This window comes from Rutidosis leptorrhynchoides, chromosome 1, assembly GCF_046630445.1.
Source record: "Rutidosis leptorrhynchoides isolate AG116_Rl617_1_P2 chromosome 1, CSIRO_AGI_Rlap_v1, whole genome shotgun sequence".
NCBI classification, from domain to species: domain Eukaryota; kingdom Viridiplantae; phylum Streptophyta; class Magnoliopsida; order Asterales; family Asteraceae; genus Rutidosis; species Rutidosis leptorrhynchoides.
This window is the reverse complement of record NC_092333.1, coordinates 54,382,707-54,400,365: the sequence shown is the minus strand read 5'-3', so window position 1 is coordinate 54,400,365 and position 17,659 is coordinate 54,382,707.

The window sequence follows — 17,659 nt, the reverse complement described above, 5'->3', positions numbered from 1 at the left end:
AAACTTGTAATCACTAGAACATAGTTTAGTTAATTCTAAACTTGTTCGCAAATAAAAGTTAATCCTTCTAACTTGACTTTTAAAATCAACTAAACACATGTTCTATATCTATATGATATGCTAACTTAATGATTTAAAACCTGGAAACACGAAAAATACCGTAAAACCGAATTTACGCCGTCGTAGTAACACCGCGGGCTGTTTTGGGTTAGTTAATTAAAAACTATGATAAACTTTGATTTAAAAGTTGTTATTCTGAGAAAATGATTTTTATTATGAACATGAAACTATATCCAAAAATTATGGTTAAACTCAAAGTGGAAGTATGTTTTCTAAAATAGTCATCTAGACGTCGTTCTTTCGACTGAAATAACTACCTTTACAAAAATGACTTGTAACTTACTTTTCCGACTATAAACCTATACTTTTTCTGTTTAGATTCATAAAATAGAGTTCAATATGAAACCATAGCAATTTGATTCACTCAAAACGGATTTAAAATGAAGAAGTTATGGGTAAAACAAGATTGGATAATTTTTCTCATTTTAGCTACGTGAAAATTGGTAACAAATCTATTCCAACCATAACTTAATCAACTTGTATTGTATATTATGTAATCTTGAGATACCATAGACACGTATACAATGTTTCGACCTATCATGTCGACACATCTATATATATTTTGGAACAACCATAGACACTCTATATGTGAATGTTGGAGTTAGCTATACAGGGTTGAGGTTGATTTCAAAATATATATAGTTTGAGTTGTGATCAATACTGAGATACGTATACACTGGGTCGTGGATTGATTCAAGATAATATTTATCGATTTATTTCTGTACATCTAACTGTGGACAACTAGTTGTAGGCTACTAACGAGGACATCTGACTTAATAAACTTAAAACATCAAAATATATTAAAAGTGTTGTAAATATATTTTGAACATACTTTGATATATATGTATATATTGTTATAGGTTCGTGAACCAACCAGTGGCCAAGTCTTACTTCCCGACGAAGTAAAAATCTGTGAAAGTGAGTTATAGTCCCACTTTTAAAATCTAATATTTTTGGGATGAGAATACATGCAGGTTTTATAAATGATTTACAAAATAGACACAAGTACGTGAAACTACATTCTATGGTTGAATTATCGAAATCGAATATGCCCCTTTTTATTAAGTCTGGTAATCTAAGAATTAGGGAACAGACACCCTAATTGACGCGAATCCTAAAGATAGATCTATTGGGCCTAACAAACCCCATCCAAAGTACCGGATGCTTTAGTACTTCGAAATTTATATCATATCCGAAGGGTGTCCCGGAATGATGGGGATATTCTTATATATGTAACTTGTTAATGTCGGTTACCAGGTGTTCACCATATGAATGATTTTTATCTCTATGTATGGGATGTGTATTGAAATATGAAATCTTGTGGTCTATTATTATGATTTGATATATATAGGTTAAACCTATAACTCACCAACATTTTTGTTGACGTTTTAAGCATGTTTATTCTCAGGTGATTATTAAGAGCTTCCGCTATCGCATACTTAAATAAGGACGAGATTTGGAGTCCATGCTTGTATGATATTGTGTAAAAACTGCATTCAAGAAACTTATTTTGTTGTAACATATTTGTATTGTAAACCATTATATAATGGTCGTGTGTAAACAGGATATTTTAGATTATCATTATTTGATAATCTACGTAAAGCTTTTTAAAACCTTTATCTATGAAATAAAGGTTATGGTTTGTTTTAAAAATGAATGCAGTTTTTGAAAATCGTCTCATATAGAGGTCAAAACCTCGCAACGAAATCAATTAATATGGAACGTTTTTAATCAATAAGAACGGGACATTTCAAAATAAATTGGTAATTCCTTTCAAAGTAGCAAATTTTGTCACAGCTACAGCAAATCAACTTTGACTTTTCGTTCGAAACAACCTTATTATCACCTTGATGTATATGTATGCTCTTTTATTGTTACCGGGGAACCTTTTATATTCCACCATATTACCGTCAGTGTTTAATCATCTAAAAACACAATTCTCTTGAAATCATTTCAGATCGATAACCAATGATTCAGATATGGTATCAGTAAATGTAGAGGAATCGGCAATCAGTACTTTGAAAACTCACAGCATATCTACATCAACAGTTATATGTATAACATTTATCTCTTAGAATAATTATCTTCCATTCTGAAATTCTGAAAAGCACCCAGTCTGCGAACTAATACTCTGAATTTTGAAAAGTTGAATGAAGCAACAAAAACTGTAAACGACCTTAATCATCGAAAGTTTGATGATAAAGAATAGAATGTTGGAAAAGCTCAGAAAAGTTAGAACTGGAAAACGGATTGAGCTAACCACGAAGGAGACCAAGGACAAATACAAGGACCATACCCTATATTCAAAGAATCCAGGTAATTATGGATCTGTTGAAATCTTTAGTGAATATCTTGCTCATTACTCTAAACCCTTGCAAACAATAGTTTCTATCATCCTCTGATCTTAGATATTCCGAGATATTATCGTATCTTTCATTATAAATATCCTCCATGTTTCTGAAGATATTTTTATAACTATTCTTATCTGAAATCATTAATCTCTTCGTACTATCAGTGTTACATCATATAGAAACTGTTAGTTTCTATATTCTGTAAACTTTCGAGCTTAAAATATGAAAGCTATTGAAGTAATGTTGGGAACTGATGCATGAGTTAGTATAATATAATGACACTTGATCAATGTGATTATATTACAGTAATTCATGCTGAGTTTCTAATGGAACGCGATGATTCACAGAACATACCGTCATCATGTGCCATTTACACGACTCTTACATTCTATCCAATCTCCAAACATATTAAGAATATGTCTCCTTGATAGTTCTATCTTCCGGATATTCTGGTAATTTATCAAATCAAGATCATGCCATTACGATTTTATTCTTAGAACATTAACTATGTTCATCTAAAACTTCATACCTATGAATTCTGGACCGTTACTCGCTTTACTAGAGGTTGAGAGGAGAATAAAAAGGCAAAGAGCTCCAAAATATAAGAAAAAAATATTAAGCCCAATAACAACACGAAGGTTACAAACCATGGATATTAATACGAACAGCAATATAAGGACACGGTATAATTAAGAATAGTATCACCCCAAGGTAATAGTAGAAGTAAACAGATTCTTCGGATGGAAGATTGAAAAGAAGGGGTGATAGAAATGATAATTAGAAAAATATCAACGATTAGAACAGAATTAAGCATTTTCACAATCTTTTTGATGTATGAACTAAGAAAGAAAGTATAGGAATGGTGAGAATAATGGAACGGAGGAGTTTACATATTAAATAAGTTTCTTGAATGCAGTTTTTACACAATATCATACAAGCAAGGACTCCAAATCTCGTCCTTATTTAAGTATGCGACAGCGGAAGCTCTTAATAATCACCTGAGAATAAACATGCTTAAAACATCAACAAAAATGTTGGTGAGTTATAGGTTTAACCTATATATATCAAATCATAATAATAGACCACAAGATTTCATATTTCAATACACATCCCAAACATAGAGATAAAAATCATTCATATGGTGAACACCTGGTAACCGACATTAACAAGATGCTTATATAAGAATATCCCCATCATTCCAGGACACCCTTCGGATATGATATAAATTTCGAAGTACTAAAGCATCCGGTACTTTGGATGGGGTTTGTTAGGCCCAATAGATCTATCTTTAGGATTCGCATCAATTAGGCTGTCTGTTCCCTAATTCTTAGATTACCAGTCTTAATAAAAAGGGGCATATTCGATTTCGATAATTCAACCATAGAATGTAGTTTCATGTACTTGTGTCTATTTTGTAAATCATTTATAAAACCTGCATGTATTCTCATCCCAAAATATTAGATTTTAAAAGTGGGACTATAATTCACTTTCACAGATTTTTACTTCGTCGGAAAGTAAGACTTGGCCACTGGTTGATTCACGAACCTATAACAATATATACATATATATCAAAGTATGTTCAAAATATATTTACAACACTTTTAATATATTTTGATGTTTTAAGTTTATTAAGTCAGCTGTCCTCGTTAGTAACCTACAACTAGTTGTCCACAGTTAGATGTACAGAAATAAATCGATAAATATTATCTTGAATCAATCCACGACCCAGTGTATACGTATCTCAGTATTGATCACAACTCAAACTATATATATTTTGGAATCAACCTCAACCCTGTATAGCTAACTCCAACATTCGCATATAGAGTGTCTATGGTCGTTTCGAAATATATATAGATGTGTCGACATGATAGGTTGAAACATTGTATACGTGTCTATGGTATCTCAAGATTACATAATATACAATACAAGTTGATTAAGTTAGGTTGGAATAGATTTGTTACCAATTTTCACGTAGCTAAAATGAGAAAAATTATCCAATCTTGTTTTACCCATAACTTCTTCATTTTAAATCCGTTTTGAGTGAATCAAATTGCTATGGTTTCATATTGAACTCTATTTTATGAATCTAAACAGAAAAAGTATAGGTTTATAGTCGGAAAAATAAGTTACAAGTCATTTTTGTAAAGGTAGTCATTTCAGTCGAAAGAACGACGTCTAGATGACCATTTTAGAAAACATACTTCCACTTTGAGTTTAACCATAATTTTTGGATATAGTTTCATGTTCATAATAAAAATCATTTTCTCAGAATAACAACTTTTAAATCAAAGTTTATCATAGTTTTTAATTAACTAACCCAAAACAGCCCGCGGTGTTACTACGACGGCGTAAATCCGGTTTTACGGTGTTTTTCGTATTTCCAGGTTTTAAATCATTAAGTTAGCATATCATATAGATATAGAACATGTTTTTAGTTGATTTTAAAAGTCAAGTTAGAAGGATTAACTTTTGTTTGCGAACAAGTTTAGAATTAACTAAACTATGTTCTAGTGATTACAAGTTTAAACCTTCGAATAAGATAGCTTTATATGTATGAATCGAATGATGTTATGAACATCATTACTACCTTAAGTTACTTGGATAAACCTACTGGAAAAGAGAAAAATGGATCTAGCTTCAACGAATCCTTGGATGGCTCGAAGTTCTTGAAGCAGAATCATGACACGAAAACAAGTTCAAGTAAGATCATCACTTGAAATAAGATTGTTATAGTTATAGAAATTGAACCAAAGTTTGAATATGATTATTACCTTGTATTAGAATGATAACCTACTGTAATAAACAAAGATTTCTTGAGGTTGGATGATCACCTTACAAGATTGGAAGGGAGCTAGCAAACTTGAAAGTATTCTTGATTTTATGTAACTAGAACTTGTAGAATTTATCAAGAACACTTAGAACTTGAAGATAGAACTTGAGAGAGATCAATTAGATGAAGAAAATTGAAGAATGAAAGTATTTGTAGGTGTTTTTAGTCGTTGGTGTATGGATTAGATATAAAGGATATGTAATTTTATTTTCATGTAAATAAGTCATGAATGATTACTCGTATTTTTGTAATTTTATGAGATATTTCATGTTAGTTGCCAAATGATGGTTCCCACATGTGTTAAGTGACTCAAATGGGCTGCTAAGAGCTGATCATTGGAGTGTATATACCAATAGTACATACATCTAAAAGCTGTGTATTGTACGAGTACGAATACGGGTGCATACGAGTAGAATTGTTGATGAAACTGAACGAGGATGTAATTGTAAGCATTTTTGTTAAGTAGAAGTATTTTGATAAGTGTATTGAAGTCTTTCAAAAGTGTATAAATACATATTAAAACACTACATGTATATACATTTTAACTGAGTCGTTAAGTCATCGTTAGTCGTTACATGTAAGTGTTGTTTTGAAACTTTTAGGTTAACGATCTTGTTAAATGTTGTTAACCCAATGTTTATAATATCAAATGAGATTTTAAATTTTTATATTATCATGATATTATCATGTATGAATATCTCTTAATATGATATATACACATTAAATGTCTTTACAACGATAATCGTTACATATATGTCTCGTTTAAAAATCATTAAGTTAGTAGTCTTGTTTTTACATATGTAGTTCATTGTTAATATACTTAATGATATTTTTACTTATCATAGTATCATGTTAACTATATATATATATCCATATATATGTCATCATATAGTTTTTACAAGTTTTAACGTTCGTGAATCACCGGTCAACTTGGGTGGTCAATTGTCTATATGAAACATATTTCAATTAATCAAGTCTTAACAAGTTTGATTGCTTAAAATGTTGGAAACATTTAATCATGTAAATATCAATCTCAATTAATATATATAAACATGGAAAAATTCGGGTCACTACAGTACCTACCCGTTAAATAAATTTTGTCCCGAAATTTTAAGCTGTTGAAGGTGTTGACGAATCTTCTAGAAATAGATGCGGGTATTTCTTCTTCATCTGATCTTCATGCTCCCAGGTGAACTCGGGTCCTCTACGAGCATTCCATCGAACCTTAACAATTGGTATCTTGTTTTGCTTAAGTCTTTTAACCTCACGATCCATTATTTCGACGGGTTCTTCGATGAATTGAAGTTTTTCGTTGATTTGGATTTCATCTAACGGAATAGTGAGATCTTCTTTAGCAAAACATTTCTTCAAATTCGAGACGTGGAAAGTGTTATGTACAGCCGCGAGTTGTTGAGGTTACTCAAGTCGGTAAGCTACTGGTCCGACACGATCAATAATCTTGAATGGTCCAATATACCTTGGATTTAATTTCCCTCGTTTACCAAATTGAACAACGCCTTTCCAAGGTGCAACTTTAAGTATGACCATCTCTCCAATTTCAAATTCTATATCTTTTCTTTTAATGTCAGCGTAGCTCTTTTGTCGACTTTGGGCGGTTTTCAACCGTTGTTGAATTTGGATGATCTTCTCGGTAGTTTCTTGTATAATCTCCGGACCCGTAATCTGTCTATCCCCCACTTCACTCCAACAAATTGGAGACCTGTACTTTCTACCATAAAGTGCTTCAAACGGCGCCATCTCAATGCTTGAATGGTAGCTGTTGTTGTAGGAAAATTCTGCTAACGGTAGATGTCGATCCCAACTGTTTTCGAAATCAATAACACATGCTCGTAGCATGTCTTCAAGCGTTTGTATCATCCTTTCGCTCTGCCCATCAGTTTGTAGATGATAGGCAGTACTCATGTCTAGACGAGTTCCTAATGCTTGCTGTAATGTCTACCAGAATCTTGAAATAAATCTGCCATCCCTATCAGAGATAATAGAGATTGGTATTCCATGTCTGGAGACGACTTCCTTCAAATACAGTCGTGCTAACTTCTCTATCTTGTCATCTTCTCTTATTGGCAGGAAGTGTGCTGATTTGGTGAGACGATCAACTATTACCCAAATAGTATCAAAACCACTTGCAGTCCTTGGCAATTTAGTGATGAAATCCATGGTAATGTTTTCCCATTTCCATTCCGGGATTTCGGGTTGTTGAAGTAGACCTGATGGTTTCTGATGCTCAGCTTTGACCTTAGAACACGTCAAACATTCTCCTACGTATTTAGCAACATCGGCTTTCATACCCGGCCACCAAAAATGTTTCTTGAGATCCTTGTACATCTTCCCCGTTCTAGGATGTATTGAGTATCTGGTTTTATGAGCTTCTCTAAGTACCATTTCTCTCATATCTCCAAATTTTGGTACCCAAATCCTTTCAGCCCTATACCGGGTTCCGTCTTCCCGAATATTAAGATGCTTCTCCGATCCTTTGGGTATTTCATCCTTTAAATTTCCCTCTTTTAAAACTCCTTGTTGCGCCTCCTTTATTTGAGTAGTAAGGTTATTATGAATCATTATATTCATAGATTTTACTCGAATGGGTTCTCTGTCCTTCCTGCTCAAGGCATCGGCTACCACATTTGCCTTCCCCGGGTGGTAACGAATCTCAAAGTCGTAATCATTCAATAATTCAATCCACCTACGCTGCCTCATATTCAGTTGTTTCTGATTAAATATGTGTTGAAGACTTTTATGGTCTGTATATATAATACTTTTGACCCCATATAAGTAGTGCCTCCAAGTCTTTAATGCAAAAACAACCGCGCCTAATTCTAAATCATGCGTCGTATAATTTTGTTCGTGAATCTTCAATTGTCTAGACGCATAAGCAATCACCTTCGTTCGTTACATTAATACACAACCGAGACCTTGCTTTGATGCGTCACAATAAATCACAAAATCATCATTCCCTTCAGGCAATGACAATATAGGTGCCGTAGTTAGCTTTTTCTTCAATAACTGAAACGCTTTCTCTTGTTCATCATTCCATTCAAATTTCTTCCCTTTATGCGTTAATGCAGTCAAGGGTTTTGCTATTCTGGAAAAGTCTTGGATGAACCTTCTGTAGTAACCAGCTAGTCCTAAAAACTGGCGTATGTGTTTCGGAGTTTTCGGGGTTTCCCACTTTTCAACAGTTTCTATCTTTGCCGGATCCACCTTAATACCTTCTTTGTTCACTATGTGACCGAGGAATTGAACTTCTTCCAACCAAAATGCACACTTTGAAAACTTAGCGTACAATTCTTCCTTCCTCAATACTTCTAACACCTTTCTCAAATGTTCACCGTGTTCTTGGTCATTCTTTGAGTAAATAAGTATGTCATCAATGAAAACAATGACAAACTTGTCAAGGTATGGTCCACACACTCGGTTCATAAGGTCCATGAACACAGCTGGTGCATTAGTTAAACCAAACGGCATGACCATAAACTCGTAATGACCGTAACGTGTTCTGAAAGCAGTCTTTGGAATATCATCTTCTTTCACCCGCATTTGATGATACCCGGAATGTAAGTCAATCTTTGAATAAACAGACGAGCCTTGTAGTTGATCAAATAAGTCGTCGATTCTCGGTAGTGGGTAGCGGTTCTTGATGGTAAGTTTGTTCAACTCTCGGTAGTCGATACACAACCTGAATGTACCATCTTTCTTCTTGACAAACAAAACAGGAGCTCCCCACGGTGATGTGCTTGGTCGAATGAAACCACGCTCTAAAATTTCTTGTAATTGGCTTTGCAGTTCTTTCATCTTGCTGGGTGCGAGTCTGTAAGGAGCACGAGCTATTGGTGCAGCTCCTGGTACAAGATCTATTTGAAATTCAACGGATCGATGTGGGGGTAATCCCGGTAATTCTTTCGAAAATACATCGGGAAATTCTTTTGCAATGGGAACATCATTGATGCTTTTTTCTTCAGTTTGTACTTTCTCGACGTGTGCTAGAACAGCATAGCAACCTTTTCTTATTAGTTTTTGTGCCTTCAAATTACTAATAAGATGTAGCTTCGTGTTGCCCTTTTCTCCGTACCCCATTAAGGGTTTTCCTTTTTCTCGTATAATGCGAATTGCATTTTGTAACAAACGATCTCTGCTTTCACTTCTTTCAACCAGTCCATACCGATTATCACATCAAAACTCCCTAACTCTACTGGTATCAAATCAATCTTAAATGTTTCGCTAACCAGTTTAATTTCTCGATTCCGACATATATTATCTGCTGAAATTAATTTACCATTTGCTAATTCGAGTAAAAATTTACTATCCAAAGGCGTCAATGGACAACTTAATTTAGCACAAAAATCTCTACTCATATAGCTTCTATCCGCACCCGAATTAAATAAAACGTAAGCAGATTTATTGTCAATAAGAAACGTACCCGTAACAAGCTCCGGGTCTTCCTGTGCCTCTGCCGCATTAATATTAAAACTCTTCCGCGGCCTTGTCCATTCGTGTTCTCCTGGTTCGGGCAATTTCTAATAATGTGGCCCGGTTTTCCACATTTATAACAAACTACATTAGTATAACTTGCTCCGACACTACTTGCTCCGCCATTACTCGTTCCGACACCATTTGTTCCTTTCGTTCTATTAACCCCTGGTCCGTAGACCTCACACTTCGCCGCGCTATGACCATTTCTTTTACACTTGTTGCAAAATTTGGTGCAGAACCCCGAGTGATACTTTTCACACCTTTGGCATAGCTGCTTCTAATTGTTGTTGTTGTTGCGGTTATTATTGTTGTTGGGATGATTGTTGTAGTTGCTGTTGTTGTTGTTGTTGTTGTTGTTGTTGGGCCGTTTGTTGTAGTTACGATTGATGTTGCGATTGTTGGGATAATTGTTGCGATTATTGTTGTAATTGCTGTTGTTGTTGTATTGCTGATTCTTTCACCGTTTTCCTCCCACTTTCTTTTGACTTGCTTCACATTGGCCTCTTCAGCAGTCTGTTCTTTAATTCTTTCTTCAATCTGGTTCACTAGTTTGTGAGCCATTCTACATGCCTGTTGTATGGAGGCGGGCTCGTGTGAACTTATATCTTCTTGGATTCTTTCCGGTAATCCTTTCAAAAATGCGTCGATCTTCTCTTCCTCATCTTCGAATGCTCCCGGACACAATAGGCACAATTCTGTGAATCGTCTTTCGTACGTGGTAATATCAAATCCTTGGGTTCGTAACCCTCTAAGTTCTGTCTTGAGCTTATTGACCTCGGTTCTGGGACGGTACTTCTCGTTCATCAAGTGCTTGAATGCTGACCATGGTAGTGCGTACGCATCGTCTTGTCCCACTTGCTCTAGATAGGTATTCCACCATGTTAACGCAGAACCTGTGAAGGTATGCGTAGTGTACTTCACTTTGTCCTCTTCAGTACACTTGCTTATGGCAAACACCGATTCGACCTTCTCGGTCCACCGTTTCAATCCGATCGGTCCTTCGGTTCCATCAAATTCCAAAGGTTTGCAGGCAGTGAATTCTTTGTAGGTGTATCCTACACGATTTCCTGTACTGCTAGATCCAAGGTTATTGTTGGTATGTAGCGCAACCTGTACTGCGGCTATGTTTGAAGCTAGAAAAGTACGGAATTCCTCTTCATTCATATTCACGGTGTGTCGAATAGTCGGTGCCATTTCCTTCAAAATAGTCAAATGGAATAAGTTAATCATACAGAATATTAAGAGTAGTTAATAGTATTTCGTAGCATAATATGAACTCATTTATAAAAGCTTTTTCTTCATATTAGCGTTTTATAAGTTTAAATTCGGGTAGTACCTACCCGTTAAGTTCATACTTAGTAGCTAATATACAATTCAACTACTACAATTCTATATGAAAAACTGATTATAATAATATTTCGCGTTCAAACTTTTACACAATATTTTACGAACTTACAATACCGCTTATTTTACATATAGCATGAAATATAGCACACAATAAATTTGATACAAGATGGTTGTGAAGATAATTCTAGCTAGTACACAAGTCGTTCAGCAAAGGCAATAAAGACACGTAATTCATACGTCCAGAAACAAGTCATGCATTCTGGTTTTACTAGGATTACTTCCCATCCTTGGTCTTGTGGAACATAACCGTTATGGCCGTTGATAAGACAGCGTGTTGTAACGTCGTCAAAGGGACGAGGGTTACGTATTGTCCAACAGTCCCGTAATAATCTAAAAACCTCATTTCTTACCCCAATTACCGACTCCGTCACTTGTGGGAATGTTTTGTTTAATAGTTGTAGCCCGATGTTCTTGTTCTCACTTTGGTGAGAAGCGAACATTACTAATCCGTAAGCATAACATGCTTCTTTATGTTGCATGTTAGCCGCTTTTTCTAAATCACGAAGTCCAATATTCGGATATATTGAGTCAAAATAATTTCTTAACCCATTGCGTAAAATAGCATTTGGGTTCCCCGCAATATATGCGTCAAAGTAAACATATCGTAACTTATGGATTTCCCAATGTGATATCCCCCATCTTTCGAACGAAAGCCTTTTATAAACCAAGGCATTCTTGTAACGTTCTTCGAATGTCTTACAAACTGATCTCGCCTTAAATAGTAGTGCCGAAGAATTCTGACCGACTCTAGACAAGATTTCATCAATCATGTCTCCGGGTAGGTCTCTTAAAATATTGGGTTGTCTATCCATTTTGTGTTTTTATACTGTAAAATAGACAAGAGTTAGATTCATAAAAAAAATACTTATTAATACAAGTAATTTTTACATATATCATAAAGCATAAGCACACTATATTACATATATTACACCACACGAATACAACTATCTTATTCCGACTCGCTTGTTTCTTCTTCTTCGGTTTTGGTTCGTTTTGCCAAGTTTCTAGGGATATATGATGTTCCCCTAATACGAGCCGTCGTTTTCCACATTGGTTTAGAAAAACCTGGTGGTTTAGGGGTTCCCGGGTCATTGTTACAACTTAAGGACTTCGGGGGTTGACGATACATATAAAGTTCATCTGGGTTGGAATTAGATTTCTCTATTTTTATGCCCTTTCCCTTATTATTTTCTTTTGCCTTTTTAAATTCAGTTGGGGTAATTTCTATAACATCATCGGAATTCTCGTCGGAATCCGATTCATCGGAGAATTGGTAATCCTCCCAATATTTTGCTTCCTTGGCGGAAACACCATTGACCATAATTAACCTTGGTCGGTTGGTTGAGGATTTTCTTTTACTTAACCGTTTTATTATTTCCCCCACCGGTTCTATTTCTTCATCCGGTTCCGATTCTTCTTCCGGTTCCGATTCTTCTTCCGGTTCCGACTCTTCTTCCGGTTCCTCTTCGGGAACTTGTGAATCAGTCCACGAATCATTCCAATTTACATTTGACTCTTCATTATTATTAGGTGAGTCAATGGGACTTGTTCTAGAGGTAGACATCTATCACATAATATCAAACGCGTTAAGAGATTAATATATCACATAATATTCACATGTTAAAAATATATAGTTTCCAACAAAATTTGTTAAGCAATCATTTTTCAAGTAAACACGGTCGAAGTCCAGACTCACTAATGCATCCTAACAAACTCGATAAGACACACTAATGCAAAACTCTGGTTCTCTAAGACCAACGCTCGGATACCAACTGAAATGTCCCGTTCTTATTGATTAAAAACGTTCCATATTAATTGATTTCGTTGCGAGGTTTTGACCTCTATATGAGACGTTTTTCAAAGACTGCATTCATTTTAAAACAACCCATAACCTTTATTTCATCAATAAAGGTTTAAAAAGCTTTACGTAGATTATCAAATAATGATAATCTAAAATATCCTGTTTACACACGACCATTACATAATGGTTTACAATACAAATATGTTACAACAAAATAAGTTTCTTGAATGCAGTTTTTACACAATATCATACAAGCATGGACTCCAAATCTCGTCCTTATTTAAGTATGCGACAGCGGAAGCTCTTAATAATCACCTGAGAATAAACATGCTTAAAACGTCAACAAAAATGTTGGTGAGTTATAGGTTTAACCTATATATATCAAATCATAATAATAGACCACAAGATTTCATATTTCAATACACATCCCATACATAGAGATAAAAATCATTCATATGGTGAACACCTGGTAACCGACATTAACAAGATGCATATATAAGAATATCCCCATCATTCCGGGACACCCTTCGGATATGATATAAATTTCGAAGTACTAAAGCATCCGGTACTTTTGATGGGGTTTGTTAGGCTCAATAGATCTATCTTTAGGATTCGCGTCAATTAGGGTGTCTGTTCCCTAATTCTTAGATTACCAGACTTAATAAAAAGGGGCATATTCGATTTCTATAATTCAACCATAGAATGTAGTTTCACGTACTTGTGTCTATTTTGTAAATCATTTATAAAACCTGCATGTATTCTCATCCCAAAAATATTAGATTTTAAAAGTGGGACTATAACTCACTTTCACAGATTTTTACTTCGTCGGGAAGTAAGACTTGGCCACTGGTAGATTCACGAACCTATAACAATATATACATATATATCAAAGTATGTTCAAAATATATTTACAACACTTTTAATATATTTTGATGTTTTAAGTTTATTAAGTCAGCTGTCCTCGTTAGTAACCTACAACTAGTTGTCCACAGTTAGATGTACAGAAATAAATCGATAAATATTATCTTGAATCAATCCACGACCCAGTGTATACGTATCTCAGTATTGATCACAACTCAAACTATATATATTTTGGAATCAACCTCAACCCTGTATAGCTAACTCCAACATTTACATATAGAGTGTCTATGGTTGTTCCGAAATATATATAGATGTATCGACATGATAGGTCGAAACATTGTATACGTGTCTATGGTATCTCAAGATTACATAATATACAATACAAGTTGATTAAGTTATGGTTGGAATAGATTTGTTACCAATTTTCACGTAGCTAAAATGAGAAAAATTATCCAATCTTGTTTTGCCCATAACTTCTTCATTTTAAATCCGTTTTGAGTGAATCAAATTGCTATGGTTTCATATTGAACTCTATTTTATGAATCTAAACAGAAAAAGTATAGGTTTATAGTCGGAAAAATAAGTTACAAGTCATTTTTGTAAAGGTAGTCATTTCAGTCGAAAGAACGACGTCTAGATGACCATTTTAGAAAACATACTTCCACTTTGAGTTTAACCATAATTTTTGGATATAGTTTCATGTTCATAATAAAAATCATTTTCTCAGAATAACAACTTCTAAATCAAAGTTTATCATAGTTTTTAATTAACTAACCCAAAACAGCCCGCGGTGTTACTACGACGGCGTAAATCCGGTTTTATGGTGTTTTTCGTGTTTCCAGGTTTTAAATCATTAAGTTAGCATATCATATAGATATAGAACATGTGTTTAGTTGATTTTAAAAGTCAAGTTAGAAGGATTAACTTTTGTTTGCGAACAAGTTTAGAATTAACTAAACTATGTTCTAGTGATTACAAGTTTAAACCTTCGAATAAGATAGCTTTATATGTATGAATCGAATGATGTTATGAACATCATTACTACCTTAAGTTCCTTGGATAAACCTACTGGAAAAGAGAAAAATGGATCTAGCTTCAACGGATCCTTGGATGGCTCGAAGTTCTTGAAGCAGAATCATGACACGAAAACAAGTTCAAGTAAGATCATCACTTGAAATAAGATTGTTATAGTTATAGAAATTGAACCAAAGTTTGAATATGATTATTACCTTGTATTAGAATGATAACCTACTATAAGAAACAAAGATTTCTTGAGGTTGGATGATCACCTTACAAGATTGGAAGTGAGCTAGCAAACTTGAAAGTATTCTTGATTTTATGTAACAAGAACTTGTAAAATTTATGAAGAACACTTAGAACTTGAAGATAGAACTTGAGAGAGATCAATTAGATGAAGAAAATTGAAGAATTAAAGTGTTTGTAGGTGTTTTTGGTCATTGGTGTATGAATTAGATATAAAGGATATGTAATTTTGTTTTCATGTAAATAAGTCATGAATGATTACTCGTATTTTTGTAATTTTATGAGATATTTCATGCTAGTTGCCAAATGATGGTTCCCACATGTGTTAGGTGACTCACATGGGCTGCTAAGAGCTGATCATTGGAGTGTATATACCAATAGTACATACATCTAAAAGCTGTGTATTGTACGAGTACGAATACGGGTGCATACGAGTAGAATTGTTGATGAAACTGAACGAGGATGTAATTGTAAGTATTTTTGTTAAGTAGAAGTATTTTGATAAGTGTATTGAAGTCTTTCAAAAGTGTATAAATACATATTAAAACACTACATGTATATACATTTTAACTGAGTCGTTAAGTCATCGTTAGTCGTTACATGTAAGTGTTGTTTTGAAACCTTTAGGTTAACGATCTTGTTAAATGTTGTTAACCCAATGTTTATAATATCAAATGAGATTTTAAATTATTATATTATCATGATATTATCATGTATGAATATCTCTTAATATGATATATATACATTAAATGTCTTTACAACGATAATCGTTACATATATGTCTCGTTTAAAAATCATTAAGTTAGTAGTCTTGTTTTTACATATATAGTTCATTGTTAATATACTTAATGATATGTTTACTTATCATAGTATCATGTTAACTATATATATATATCCATATATATGTCATCATATAGTTTTTACAAGTTTTAACGTTCGTGAATCACCGGTCAACTTGGGTGGTCAATTGTCTATATGAAACATATTTCAATTAATCAAGTCTTAACAAGTTTGATTGCTTAACATTTTGGAAACATTTAATCATGTAAATATCAATTTCAATTAATATATATAAACATGGAAAAGTTCAGGTCACTACAGTACCTACCCGTTAAATAAATTTCGTCCCGAAATTTTAAGCTGTTGAAGGTGTTGACGAATCTTCTGGAAATAGATGCGGGTATTTCTTCTTCATCTGATCTTCATGCTCCCAGGTGAACTCGGGTACTCTACGAGCATTCCATCGAACCTTAACAATTGGTATCTTGTTTTGCTTAAGTCTTTTAACCTCACGATCCATTATTTCGATGGGTTCTTCGATGAATTGAAGTTTTCCGTTGATTTGGATTTCATCTAACGGAATAGTGAGATCTTCTTTAGCAAAACATTTCTTCAAATTCGAGACGTGGAAAGTGTTATGTACAGCCGCGAGTTGTTGAGGTAACTCAAGTCGGTAAGCTACTGGTCTGACACGATCAATAATCTTGAATGGTCCAATATACCTTGGATTTAATTTCCCTCGTTTACCAAATCGAACAACACCTTTCCAAGGTGCAACTTTAAGTATGACCATCTCTCCAATTTCAAATTCTATATCTTTTCTTTTAATGTCAGCGTAGCTCTTTTGTCGACTTTGGGCGGTTTTCAACCGTTGTTGAATTTGGATGATCTTCTCGGTAGTTTCTTGTATAATCTCCGGACCCGTAATCTGTCTATCCCCCACTTCACTCCAACAAATCGGAGACCTGCACTTTCTACCATAAAGTGCTTCAAACGGCGCCATCTCAATGCTTGAATGGTAGCTGTTGTTGTAGGAAAATTCTGCTAACGGTAGATGTCGATCCCAACTGTTTCCAAAATCAATAACACATGCTCGTAGCATGTCTTCAAGCGTTTGTATCGTCCTTTCACTCTGCCCATCAGTTTGTGGATGATAGGCAGTACTCATGTCTAGACGAGTTCCTAATGCTTGCTGTAATGTCTGCCAGAATCTTGAAATAAATCTGCCATCCCTATCAGAGATAATAGAGATTGGTATTCCATGTCTGGAGACGACTTCCTTCAAATACAGTCGTGCTAACTTCTCCATCTTGTCATCTTCTCTTATTGGCAGGAAGTGTGCTGATTTGGTGAGACGATCAACTATTACCCAAATAGTATCAAAACCACTTGCAGTCCTTGGCAATTTAGTGATGAAATCCATGGTAATGTTTTCCCATTTCCATTCCGGGATTTCGGGTTGTTGAAGTAGACCTGATGGTTTCTGATGCTCAGCTTTCACCTTAGAACACGTCAAACATTTTCCTACGTATTTAGCAACATCGGCTTTCATATCCGGCCACCAAAAATGTTTCTTGAGATCCTTGTACATCTTCCCCGTTCCAGGATGTATTGAGTATCTGGTTTTATGAGCTTCTCTAAGTACCATTTCTCTCATATCTCCAAATTTTGGTACCCAAATCCTTTCAGCCCTATACCGGGTTCCGTCTTCCCGAATATTAAGATGCTTCTCCGATTCTTTGGGTATTTCATCCT